This window comes from Topomyia yanbarensis, chromosome 2 (assembly GCF_030247195.1).
Source record: "Topomyia yanbarensis strain Yona2022 chromosome 2, ASM3024719v1, whole genome shotgun sequence".
NCBI lineage: Eukaryota > Metazoa > Arthropoda > Insecta > Diptera > Culicidae > Topomyia > Topomyia yanbarensis.
The window spans coordinates 357,165,384-357,179,861 of record NC_080671.1 but is presented as its reverse complement, the minus strand read 5'-3'; the positions used below and the strand labels follow the sequence as shown (position 1 = coordinate 357,179,861).

Here is a 14,478-nt window from a genome sequence, read left to right as displayed (position 1 = left end):
ACAAGAAGAGGCAGCGCTATATGTCTAATAGAAACAGAGAAAAAGGGATTCCGCCAACATACCCCAACCGCCAACTAGCCCCGAGCTCCCCTACTTGTTGTTTCCGATGTGAAATTACGGTACAAGTTAGAAGGAAGAAGGGAAAAACTTTTGTATATTCCACTTCGCTGGGGTTTTGTTTCCTACATTACTCACCCATCGTTTTGTTCTCGTCTTCTATCTTCCTGATCAGTAAAACAAAACTGTCCCCACTGAAACACGTGAATTGTCCAAACAAATCACTGTTAGAACTTTCAAAATCCGACCACAAATATAGACCACTGCTACAGAATTAATAAATAAGAAATCCGAATACTAAGTGCTATATGCTCTAACATTTGATTTAATGTGTCCTTAATTTGCTCTAAGCCAGGGTTGTTTAGGGTTACCACTAAACATTTATATACTCTTGACTATACTACGGTAAACGAAAGCCAAGCTTTCTAAAGGACTTGTGAGCTATTTCCGACACGACTGACTTAATCCTCGGAATGATATAGGCTCAAAATACCTTAGCCACCTCTGGATGGAGAAAACCCAATCGAAAGCACACCGGAATAGTTAACTATTAAGTGGATGCCATTGCCGAGGAGGGACAAAAGCGACACAATTTTGAGATTTCTTCTGGAAGCGACTGAAATTGACTTGCTAAATTAAGAACGCAGTTTGCAATTTAACTGTGCGTTCACTGTTCATTTACTGTCGATTGAATTACTGGAATTCTGTATTACCGGATTGCGAAGGCATCGTTGGGAAGTAAGAACTACTAGAGGATGCCCTCAAGGAAGTATTCTGTCACCACCTCAATAGTTCCTGGTAGTGGACGAAATATAACGGCTGCGCTGGCGATATTATCGTCACTGTTAGAGGCAACTGCTGCGGTATAAGGTATGACATTTCGCATCTCAAACGAAAGTTGGTAAGGAAAAGTCCTTTCGACTGGTTTGAATAATGAGGCCCCACTATATCAAAAGGACTATTGAAATGTCCATGGTCATGCCTGAGTGAATGATGATTTTTGAATTATGTATGAGGATTAAGAATTCACAATTCGCTAGAAGAATTCAAAACCAGTATCCAATTTTCAGTCGTTATATCAACACGAAGAACAAAGGTTTTATTGTCATATTCATTGGTTTAATTTTAGTCCATTAACTCATCAATCAATTATATTAATTGTTCTTATAGTATTGAATACTTGCATTTCAATAATTCAATAAGCCATAAATCTATCATAAATTCTCGGCAGCCGACTTCCCAGAGCAGTAAACACATGATAACACTACTGAGACTTTCATAGATCGTATCCATCATCAAGGTGAATCCAGATTTGTTTAACTCTATCCATCCTACTAACAAAAATTCCTTGCCGTGGAAAACGTGGATATGCAGGTATACACGGTTTCAATAGCAACGTTTCTTATACTAATATTCCTTCCATTCCCCGATGACTGCAAGGACGTGGTTAGCGCCATTATCGGCATTTCAAAGTACCTATAGAACTCTCGAAACGTGTACATTGAGGATGGAATGCTACTCCCAGGCCCTATTCGTTGGCTCTGGTGTGATTTCGCTTTTTCCGGTCAATTACGGGGTAGTAGCTACGAATTGTACGGTCACCATGCTCATGCTCATACTCATGAAATTGTATAGCGAATATTTGATCTGGAATAGATTATTCCAAAAGATAATAGATAATGCATAACCTTCCAATCTTGCAAAACCGTTTTATGTCAAGGTCGTCACTCAGAAACGCACGACAGATTGTACGCAGTTCTGGTAGATATCAACAGAAATAATACCGCGCGCAAAGCCTTTCTGGAGCTTGAAAACAAAGATATCATAAAAAATAATGCGTACTGGTTCCGGAGGAGACACCCACAACTTGACAACGCACAGAGGCATGGCATGTGGGGTCATGTATTATTTTGTAGTTGTTTTTCTTTTTCAAATAGTTCTAATAGAGTTATTTTAAAAGTTTAGAGGAGAGCTTGATTTTTACATACCGACAAAAATCTTTTCAATCACTCGGCTGTAGTATCGGGTTCAATTAATAGAATAATGCTTACATTGAATGATGTATTCTTTTTATTTTTATTCCAAAAAATGTTATAATGTCGATTTTTACATGCCTCAAAATTTTCGACAAGGTCGCTCACTCATCTGTTGGAATAAATTATACTCTGAATGTTGTGTAGTTTAAAGCTGTCCTTGTCTCATATAGCGCATTTTACGCTAAAGACATTATTGATACGCACTATAGATTATAAGTTTTTTTTAGAATTGAGTTGCTAGGCTGCAGGTTATCGCCGAAAATTGATTATTTATTGTTTTTTTTTTTTTTTATTTCGATTATAGAGGTTTTAACCTTAAGGTCATTCGCCTCTTCGGGTTAGAAAAATCTCTTGTGAAAAATTTCTAACCCTATGTGCGGGGTCGGGACTCGAACCCAGGTGCGCTGCGTACAAGGCAATCGATTTACCAACTACGCCACGCCCACCCCCATTATTTATTGTTATTTATTGTAGTTTCGGGAATTTTTGTCTGCTATCAGTCCATTATCTTCGACGACAACATTGATCTTCCGGAAGTCGCGCAGTGCACTGAGTGCACAATGTTGTGAAATCCTAGCGAAATCGTCTAATAGCTCCAGATGGTTGCCTGGATATAAATATTGACGCGACTTCCGGAGAGTTAACCCTTTAAACCACTGCCGGTTTTTACCGGTTTTTCTTCAAACGATCAAAGAATAAATGAGTTTGATGTGTAATGCATTGACTACCCAGTGTTATTGATTAGCTAGCCTTGCCTAGTCCAAACAACAGGAATTAAAACAAGATCCACCCGTATCAGTGAATATAGGCTACTACGTGATCACCCACGGAAACAATTCTCTCGCCGTAAGCCAGACGAGAAGCAAAGAACAAACCAACACAGTCGACGATGGTGGCAGTGGCGACGTGCAGCCTACCATAAAGCAGCATTAGGCGTGAATTAATGTCGAACAGCCGCTGTAAGACGGATGATTGCCTAAGGTACACAGCAATAAAAGCACTTGTATGACCACTGCCAGTGCTTTGTTGTGAGCCGTCGTAAATATGCACAGCTTCGTCGGTTTTACGACTGCAACCAAATCAGCCAACTCGGCGAGACTTAGAACGCGCGATTCTACACCCGCTTGTTATCACTTTAATTCATGTGAGCCTTCCCCATACGTTATACAACTGAAAACTTAGTCACCGGCGGCACTTTCACTTTCTGTATCTTCGTCGGGAACTTTTTTTTCACAATAACTCGCGACCCGAGACCGATTCTTTTTGCAATTAGGAACTTTGCAGTTCAGTCCCGATAAGTGTGATAAATTAGGTCCTATCTTTACATTCCGGTCGGTTACGGAAGCACGCGCACGTCTGCGTCTACCTACGGTTTCACTCGCGCTCTCACTGCTGCAACTGGAGATAACGGTGTGATAACAACAGAGACGATCTACTGGCAGTAGCAAGGTAGCTTTGTCCACGATCTCGACTCGATGGCACAAATACCTAGCGTGTACTACTGGCTTCGAGTGAGGTGGTGTTGACGAGAGAGCGAGAGAAAAAAAGAATAGCACATCACAATACAACTAGCAGCGAGCTTGCTTCGGGAAGAAACACGCAAGCAGGGTAACAACAGCAACCGAAGACATTGTGAAGAAGGGAACCGTAGCACAGTTCGGATCGAATAAATGTGATCGCGTGCGGCGTCGAATGGTTCAGCTTGAAATTAGGCCAAACTAATTGCGTAGAGTGTTTTGAATGTGTGCCCCATCTTTGTCTAACTTACAATAGGATCCGAAAATTGAAGGGGAAAGCCTGCATTAGATGACCAAAATGTTACTATTGATCGTGATTTGTTACAAAAAACAAGCAACAATTCAGCTTTGTAAAAATTTACGTATATTTACATAAAGGGTGTCCCACATCGAATGGAATCACGGAAAAAAACGCTGTTAGTTTTTCGAAAGTTGGAAAAAAATGGCGTCACCCGAAAGGCAACGTTGCGAATTGATTTTGGGCAAGTACCTTTCTCATCGGGACATCGGAAAACAACACAGAATCGTGCAATCAACGGTGAGTCGTGTGATTAAAGTACGATTCATACGATACATCAGGCTTCTGTCACAGATACGGAACGTCAATGGAACGTCAAGATTGGTTACATGCAGTTAAATGGGGACATTCACACACAACATCAACGGCACGTAAAGTTTTGACGTACGAATCGTGTGAACCGGCACATGAGAAACGCATTCAACTTATCCTGACAGAACGGTGACGTACCGTTGACGTTCTTCTCCGTTGGCGGAAACTGATGTTATGTGTTTCGGCTATGCAGTCTGCGGTTTACAAAAACGCTATTCTGTCTTTATCCGACGTTTCGGTCCCAAACGGACCAAAACGTCGGATAAAGACAAAATAGTGCTTTTGTAAACCGCAGGCTGCATAGCCGAAGCACATAATCTTATAATTATTATAGTCGACCCCCATCCAAAAGGAAGCTGATGTATCGTCTGAATCGGGCTTAAACGTTACTACCAAACTCTGAGCATTGAACGGAAGGAGAAATGCGGTTAGAATGGATGTTCTATTACTGATCAGGATCGCAAGCGTGTAGTGAAAGCGTTTAAGCGGAATTCCAATGCTTCGGTCAGGGATGTAGCCAAAAAGTTGAATCTGTCCAAGTCATTCGTTCAGAGAGTCAAGAAACAGGAGGGACTGCATACATACAAAGTTTAGAAGGCTCCGAATCGTGATTAAACGGCAAAATACGGTGTGAAAGTCACGGACCCGGAAACTGTACACTCAGATGCAGACGAAGCCTCATTGGCTCATCTTGTATGAAGAGACTTACGTCAAGGTGGACTTCTGGCAGCTTCCGAGGCTACTATTCTTCACCACTCAGCTCAAGTATGATATTTCGGAGGTTCTAAGGGAACAGAAACTTACAAAGTTTGCTAATAAATACATGATTTAGTAAGCGATCTGCTCATGTGGCAAACGGAGTGCGTGGCTACCGAGACTGTAAAAGGGGAGATCTACTTCAAGAAGTACCTACACAAATGTCTGCTTCCTCTGTCGAACCAACACGAGAGCCCTACGATCTTCTGGCCAGACCTAGCACTGTCAAATCAAACACATGAAGAAAAATTAGATTTCCGTACAGAAGAAGCTAAAGTTAGATGTTGAACAGAACCTACTGAGTGGAGTTAAGCGTAAGGTGCGAGCTTACGGTTACGTTATTGAAGTTGAATTAAATAAATATGCCAAAGGCTTACTAATGGGTTATATTTTAATGCCTGAAAGCTTAAAAAGAATCGGTCCACTAGTTAATGATGTGGGGCACCCTTCACATTTTGGATAACCTCAAAAAAAATTCCATCCTATGACTGGCACTGGCACTGAGTGCCTATCACCGAAGTGTACCATTTGAAGCTTAGATGATTCGAGGGCGTTGGTTGTACCTCTCACGAAGAAATATGAGACCAAAGATTTTTAACTTCAGAAAGTCCCTACGACTTCTATTGAGCATAAACTCAAACCCCCAAATTAAGAAACATTCAGGGTTGCCCCACGACAACCGTTGCCTTTTTTGAAAGCCTAATCTATTAAATTGAGGAGTGTAGTCGATTTCTACGTCTTCCCGAACTTGTCACAAATGACAAATGCAAAAAACGTCTTTCGAAATATATAACAAAAATCTTCGGCACCAATTATTCGTGTAAAAAGAGATAATATTTCAAAGAATTGTAATGCACTCTTGCTCGAACGTATCCAGAGGTCTCAAATCGACCATTACTTCCGCTTCAATCAACAATGTAATGAACGATTCTTCATCCAGCTTCCTAGTCATCCCCAACATCCCACATCTAGAGAAGCTGGTGGGATCACCTACTGTGTGTACGTATTCGAGAAGGTGCTCGCCATACATTCGTTGATAGGTCCAATCTCGCGTTCGAGCTCTAGTTTTGTCCCAACGAAGTTCGTGCCTTGATCGCTAGATGGAGATGTTAAAAGATGGGCAATACTAAGATTTGTGGAGTTCTTTGACGAGCCACAAATCTTTGTGGAGGGTTTGGCAATCAGTGTTATACTAGACTTCGAAAGTGCTGACATCCGTCGAGCTAGAAGGATAGCCTCGAAACCCCGTAATGACAGTACTGACGTTAAATGGCAAACTGTTGGCGAACATCATTCACGACAATTTCTCCATTCCTGTGATCCTGCTGTCGGTGATACCGTAAGACGATTTCCAATCAGCAAAACTCAGCATTCATCTAGCTCTGGCGATGACTTCAGGGTACTACTCGAATTGTTGAGTGGTTTCTGCTTATCCCTCGGTAATTCAATTCAAGCACAGTCAAACTGATGGAAACGTTAACGAGAGCATGCCTAGAAAACTAAAGCTAAAGAAGAGTCGGCGTCCAGCCTACTGTTGGAACTAGGCACTAAGCACTCCAGATGATGCCAAGATCAAACAACGCATTCAGCGAGCCAGACCCAAAGATAAAAAGTCTATCGATTCCGACTGTGCTCGAATAATCTGAAAGCAATTGTAGAGGGTCTTTTTCCGATTCATGATCTAACGATGTAGCCGTTGACACTGTATGGTTTCGTAGGAGCAGAAATTGCCGGAGATGTACAGGTATTCTATATCAAGCTTCGGACAGTGGCGAGGAGATTATAACTGTGAAGATAGCTCCTAGTCTAGGTGGAATTCCCAACGTGGTATTACAAAATACAACCCTGACATTCCTGGATATGTTCAGAACGGTGATGACGAAATACCTGAAAGAAGGCTACTTTCCAAAAAGACGGAAGATTCAAAAGTTGGTAGTGCTGCCCAAACCAGGGAGATCGTGTATCAAACAAACTAAAGGCCTGCTGGATACTCTCGGGAAGCTCTTGAAAAAGGTCATCCTCAACAGGGTAACGAAAGTCGACGTGGAAGCGGTCTGTCAAAGAGGTACGACAAACACGGGACAGAAGTGAGGATTATGGCGGTAGTACTACAAGGCTCTATGTTTGAACTAAGGTTGCGGAACTTAAGGTCTAATTCTGACAATAACAGGAGATGCGCTGGAAGTGGTTGAAATGCTAACAACCATAAATACAATCAAAACTGGAATAATCCGATTAGATAACAAAACGTAGGTGGTTCTAGTTCTAGTAAACCACCTCAGCGGGATCAGATCGCTGTCTGAGATAAAGTCACAAGGTGTATTGAATCAGTTGGGAGTAATGCTAGACAATTGTCTAAATTTCTATAATCACACAATAGAAAGCGTCTTCTGGCTGGTGAAGAGTCTTCGATACTGAGGTGTACGGTTCCACTCTTGCGGGCGCAGCGTTGAGGACCAAGCTAAATCGACATAAACCGAACAGCACATTCCGGCTCACGGCCATGCTAGGTCGTGGGAGGCAGTATGTGTCATCGCCGGGATGCCCTGTATCACCATTGCTGAGCATATCGAGTCTTATCCACGCAGGGGAACGAGTGGTGTGGGGAAGATGCTGACGTATAGCACAGTGCATATTGCATTGGCTGGACAGACTGAACCAAGTTTCGATTTCACTGAGTCTTATCCTCTTGTGCAATATCACGCTTGACTACGTGTTTGCTCATAACCACAAATTGTGTCTCCGTTTTTGAAACTGGAGTCAAATCAGCGCTAGCTTATTTCCGTTATAAATATTCGAAGATATACAGGTAGCAGAGAGAGAGAGAGAGAGAGAGAGAGAGAGAGAGAGAGAGAAGTAGACTTTGATTTAACGTTTGCTATCAGGTTATGCCTGCACCAAGAAGTATTTACATCGGTCAAGCAGAAACATAGAAACACGTGGTCTTTGAACACGAAAGAACGAGGAACACCATAAGTACAGTAATCACAAATATATTAGCAAAACTGCAGAAAACATGTAGGAGAGATCAACGAGTTAGTGACTAGAGCTCAAATGAGCGCACTCTACCGGTCATCTCGTCGAGTAGGATGCATAGACCCACTGTCGAGGACTAGCTCGACTAGTTCGCACCAAATGCACCGGTATCGGGTCGTCGAGGCCGTATACCGAACGTTACACTCCATTCGCTACTCTATCGAGTTCCACGTCTTGGATTAGATCAAGTAGTTCGCATCGAAGCACCAGCAGCGCGCCGTGGAAGAACCAGCCATCACTCCATCTGAAATCGCCGGACCAATCTCGGCCCCTATAGTCACATAACTTGTGTGAACGCCGAAAGCAACTAGCTAGTCTCGAGTGATATCTCGGGAAGCTTACACAAATGATCAGAATGATCTTGGTTTATGGTTTAGGAACCTAATAACTGGCATAATGGCCCAAGTTGATGTTAATCACTGATGAGATGAATTCGAAATTTCTTTATTGCTCTGGGCAGCCGGCTGCCGAGAATGCATGGAAGATTTATCGTTTGTTCAATTAATTTGGAAATGCTCGGTTTAAAAGAAAGGTGAAAAACAGCATCTCCCGTTTGGTTTCCATGGAACTTGGATGTTATGGCGATGACCTTTCCCGGTCAGGTAAAGGTAAGGAGGGAATATGTCTTCCCGAAGCTACTCAAGATACTGCACATACTGAGTTTGATCCACTATTGTAGCCTGTCAACAGACGTAATCAGGTCGATTCCATCATCGACACCAATCCGTTTACCCCAGAACTTGAAGGATACAACAACGACCTTTTCTGGTCAGATAACAACGCTCTAAACAAGTCAGACCAACTCGAAGGACATGGAATTTCTGTATCCGTTTTTTTCAGGTAAATACAATGAATGTATATTTCCGTCCGAAGTAGGACATACAGATGCTGCCCCCGTTGAAAACCCACCCCAATTACAGGCGTTTACTTCCACCACCACTCGACCTAACACCGTTCAACTGTCAGGAGAAAACTTGCAGGGACATCTTACAATCTACTATCAGAACATGAGAGGACTGCGCACCAAAATTGATGAGTTTTTCGTCGCTGCTTCGGATGTTGATCATGATGTTATTGTTCTGACCGAAACGTGACTGAATGATCAAATAAACTCGCTCCAATTATTTAGCTCAAGGTTCTCGGTATATCGTGATGATCGCGATCCTCATAGTGCAGTGCAGTGCATAGTGCAGAAACGTGGTAGTGGTGTGCTCATCGCAGTCTCCAACCGACTCTCATCCAAACACAAAAATGACACTCACAATTTCGAACAACTCTGGGTAAATATTCGTGGCCCCTATACTAATCTTTGTGTGGGTGTTTATTTATATTCCCCCCGATTTCGCAAGTGATGTAGAAATTATTCAGAAGCACACAGACTCCGCACTTGACTTTGCAACTTCCATTGAACCCAACACAGTACATCTACTATTTGATGATTACAACCAACCTGGACTTCTTGAGAAGAGCACCCCTCCGGGTATGCCTTCCCAGACCCTTCTGAATCAACCTTTTCGAGGGCGACTACTATCTTACTAGACAGAATGTCTGTACTGAACATGCGACAAATGTCTAAAGTGACTAATAGGCAAAATGGAATCCTGGACCTCCAGTGTATAAATGAATAAGCTTCAATGAATTGCACCGTTTTAGAGTCACTTGAGCTTTTAGTAGCTGTAGACGCACATCATCCTCCTAGTAACGCAAATTTGTTCGCACCTGGCTCTCTATGACGAGATGGAGGATGTCAGGGAGTTCAACTTTTCGAGGACTGACTTCTCTGGACTTCATAACTCACTACAAACAATCGACTGGGAGACTCTTGAATTTCGCGATCGATGTAGGTGGTGCTAAAACAGCTTTTCAGTATACATGTACCTGCACCTCGTCCCCGAACAAAACCAGCATGGTCCAACAACTGGCTACGTAAACTGAAAAGATTGCGAGCAGTTGCACGGTACCTCCGGGTGTACCTCAAGGGAGCAATCTCGGACTTTTGCTTTTTTCTTTATTCTTCAATGACGTTTGCTATGTCATACTCCCAGGGTGCAAACTTATATACGCTGATGATCTCAAACTCTTTCTCATTGTGCGGTCAATAGAGGACTGTATCGAACTTTAGCGACGTGCTTTCTGCAATTGATGTAATCGCAACTTATTGGTTCTCAGTGTGTCCAAATGCTCTATAATATCTTTCACGCGTAGAAAAAATTTAATTCTCTGGAACTACAATATCGCCGGCCAAATGCTAGAGAGAGTTTCAGACCTTGGTGTACTCCTGGACTCGCAAGTGACATTCAGAAACCATTACTCTCACGTTATAGCACAGGGAAATAGAAACCTTGGCATTATAATAAGAATCGCCAACGAGTTTATTGATCCATATTGTCTGCAGGCATTGTATTTTTCACTTGTTCGGTCTGTCCTGGAAGCTTCCGCCATTTGGTGTCCTTATACGAGCATTTGGACTAACAGAATTGAAGCAGTACAAGCCAGATTGCTCCGCATTGCTCTTAGAACTTTACCGTGGCGTAACCTAACAGAGCTATCACCATACATCGATCGCTGTCGTCTGCTCGACATAGAAACTCTGACAAAAAGGCGAAATACATTCAGAGCGGTATTTGTTGGGAAAATATTGACTGGCCAAATGGATGCCCCAAATATTCTCTCACAAATCAACATCAACGTACCCCCCCTCCCCCAGAAACCTTAGATCACGTAACTTTTCAAGACTCGACTTTCAGCGCGCCGAGTACGGTCATAAATTAACCCATAAGGTCGATGTGTACTGTTTTCAATACTGTGAAAGACCATTTCGATTTTTATGTACCTAGTGATGTTTTCAAGAATAGACTGAGGAGATTGACTTAGCTTATAAGATTATGTTAAAATATTTCTGTAATGTTATTGTAATGCTGAATAACTTGTATTTAATTTTGTTAATCTGTAATGTGAAATCATTGTAATTATTGAAAAAACGTGCGAAAAGGTTATGGGTTTTTACGCGCATTCGAGGTCTGTTTCTGAAGTGAACCATGAATGAGCTTTTCCCATACAACAACAACAATAAATTTCATGTAGACCAACACGGGTCAGATGAAAAATGAGAAATAAATAAGCAACAAGCTTCGGACAACGGACCGTTGCGAGTGTTGCCTATATTTAATTAAATCAAACGGCATGTGAGCGATTTTATTATTCCTTGTTTCTTTATTCCGACGAAACATGACATTCCAAGAACAAAATAATATAATGAAAAACGATTGTCGCTACTGTATAGAGACATTTTTTTAAATAGATGTGCTAATATCCATGTAATTAAAGGTTTCGTAAAAAACTTTACTATTCTTATTATAAGAAATGAATTCACAACTACGTATTAATTTCTTTCTCCACGAACGTTTGAATAAGGTTCGATTCTTATATTATATAATACCATTATTCGCAATCAATATTATAGTGCATGTACTACACCCAAGTAAACCAATGAAAATGACAATAATACATTTGATCTTCGTACTGATATGACTGCCGAAAATCGGTAACTGGATTTCGACTCGTCTTGCAAATTGTCAATTCTCAATCCTCGTACAGGATTAAACAGTCATCATTCCACTCAGACAAGACCATGCGTATCCCTTACGCACACTAAATGCCCAGTAGATTACTTCCCTAGGTGGTCAAATAAACACTAAACAAATAAAGAAATTAGTTTGCTAAGTGCAAAGTAATATCAGCTCGATTGACAACACCCGGCAGATGCGTGTTCCCTTACAATGACATCAAATCAAAAAACATTTAAAATTACATGCGACAAAATATGTGCACTTTCGAATAGAATAAAATGAAGACTACTTAGTTGTTTGCAATAAAATAAGATTGGAGAAAATTAGTTGCATAACCAGATAGGAAATTATCCTTATTTTGCATGTATATATCCATATTTTGCCAAAAAAAATATTTTGTGGACATTGTACGATTTGGCGGCCATCGAGGAAAGGTAGCTCGCTTCGTCCTACAGAAACTTTTTAATATCGTTTTTGTCGTGTTGGCAAATTCGACTCCGAATTGCACTACTGCAAGCGTAAACCAATTCCACAAAAGCATCGGTCTTCGGCTTGAGAATCATTTGTGTGGTTCTCCATAACTGTTGGCTTAACCGCAAACAATACAGAAACACTAGCCACTCTCGCTGTGGAGGATAAACCTGTTCCCACAAACTTGAGAATGTCCAAAAGGATAAACAGAAGTTCTCTTTTTGAAAAACACTACATAACCTAGCGGTACTCTTCGTGGAGAACTAAAAATCCATCACCATTGTCGTCAGGGTTGTTCTAACAGATGAACCAAGCTCACTATCTTAAGCAACATTAATGGGTTAGAATTGTGAAAAAAAAAAACAAAATTTTTATCGGTTTAAAAGCTTCCTTAATCCTTCCAGAATAAAAACACAAAAGCGTTTCGTGTTCCAATACTCTCTCGTACCGGTCATTAACAACAGTTTACGGAGGTGCTTCGTACCGCGTCGAAGGAATGTTAGGGCGATGATAAAAATATATCATAGAAAAAAAATATGACGCTTTTACAAGAAAAATGTTTTTTAGATTTTATTTTTCAAAAAATCGATATCTTCCAAATATTCCGTAATATATGTTATATACTTAATAAAATTAATTGGATTCTTTTACCAGTTTCAAATTTGAGCTTACGGCCAGCTCACCCACCTATGGTCTCGAAAAAACTCCGAAGACTTTCTTCTAGATTAAAAATTAAAAAACCCACTCGAAAAGAAAATTTCACTGCTTTCATTTTACTTCATTTTACACATGGAAACCTTTCCTGTTGCAAACGCAGTATTTAATACTGTTGCTACTCTAATATTGGAAAAAATCCCTGTTTCTAATTGAGTTGCCCTTCCAAATAAAAGTAAAGATTATAGGACAAATTCAATTGTAAATCCTCTAATTTAAATTGAATTCAAAACGTAACAGCTTCGAGGCGTTGAAGGTATCGCGTAGACCGTTCGAATACTTCTGCACCACCATGTCTTCGGTCAAAATATATCAAACCCGAAACCGAAGACGCACCACGGTGAGGAGTATATCGTCGCTGTAGTGCTATCTTATGACAAACGCCATTTTGGGGTAAACTGAGTTAGACATGCCACATTACTTGTCTGAAAAATCTCTACAAAGTGGCGTTTTTAGAATTTTGAAATTCTACTTGGTTACGTAGATATAGCGAGAAACATGATGAGAAATTGTCAGTTTTTTGCATCAAATCACTGTATGTAGGGATTTGCACAAGTTATATTGAAGTTTTATATGTTTATATGCGTAAAAATATCTGAGGAACACAATGGCATAAAAATTTTCAAAAGAAAAATACAAGAGTTGTGAGAAAAACACAGTTTAAGTTTAAACTGGAAATATAGCATATTTGGCAACACTGTAACCAAAAATAACTATTTTTTCTAGATTCTCTGACTCATTTTGTTCAAAATGCATCTCACCGATTGTTTATAGACCAAATGAAGCCAAAGATATGAATAAAAATTAAAAATTGATGATTTTTTTCTATGGAAAATTTTCCATGCACGATTATGACACGTCATACAAATTTTGTCATCAATACACGTCTATGACACGTGTGAGTGCGACTTTTGTTTACATTCATAGTAAAAACTCGCAACATAGTCAACCGATCATCGTAATATTTGAGAGATTAATACAGAATAGATAGAGGCATCAATTGTCTTCTTTGGATTATTTATACCATTTACAAGTTTTAAAATATTCAATCTCCAACTTTAAAAATCGTTTTTCTCGAAATGTGCTAAATGGCGCTTGTCATAAGATAGCACAACAGCGACGATATGTCTTGTTACAGTTTGACTACTCGCTCAGTCTGAAAGCTGAAACACGTAAGATATGTTAATTTTTTATTAGATTCATGGATCGGTTTGTGTGCGCTAGCAAACATGTACGTGTAAAGCGCGATTCAGACGATACATCAGCTTCCGTCAATGTCAACGGAACGTCACCGTTCCGTCAGGATAAGTTGAATACGTTTCTTTTGCGCCCGTTCACACGTGCCGTACGTCAAAACGTTCCTTGCCGTTGATGTTGTGTGTGAATACCTCCGTTTAACTGCATGTAACTTATCCTGACGGAACGGTGACGTTCCGTTGACGTTGACGGAAGCTGATGTATCGTCTGAGTCGTCCTTAAATCATATCGCACACGATGCCAGCCAGCGCTGGAGTGGTTTCGTTTTTTATGTTCTGGCACGAGTGCAGTGTGTTGGTCTTTATCATCAGGGTGGCCAGACCTACCGATTTATCGGTAGTCCTACCGATTTTGGTCTTCCCTACCGATTCACAGACGACCAAGGCGAAAGTACCGATATTTCGTTATTCCTACCGAAAACTACCGATTTTTATTGATTTTGGACACATCCTACT

The 14,478-nt window shown here is 40.8% G+C and overlaps 1 protein-coding gene across 13 annotated transcripts in view; it reads right to left on the bottom strand.

Moving 5' to 3' along the window:
- The window catches only part of LOC131684306 (TLD domain-containing protein 2), a 688,368-nt gene that overhangs the window by 244,363 nt on the left and 429,527 nt on the right, over window positions 1-14,478 (bottom strand). The window contains exon 1 of one of the 13 annotated variants that reach the window (XM_058967050.1): window positions 3,011-3,459. The exons of the other annotated variants lie outside the window; for them this stretch is intronic. The gene's annotated coding sequence lies outside the window, so the exon portion shown is untranslated. Of the gene's footprint in view, window positions 1-3,010; window positions 3,460-14,478 lie in introns of those variants that run through there. 13 annotated transcript variants of the gene reach the window in all.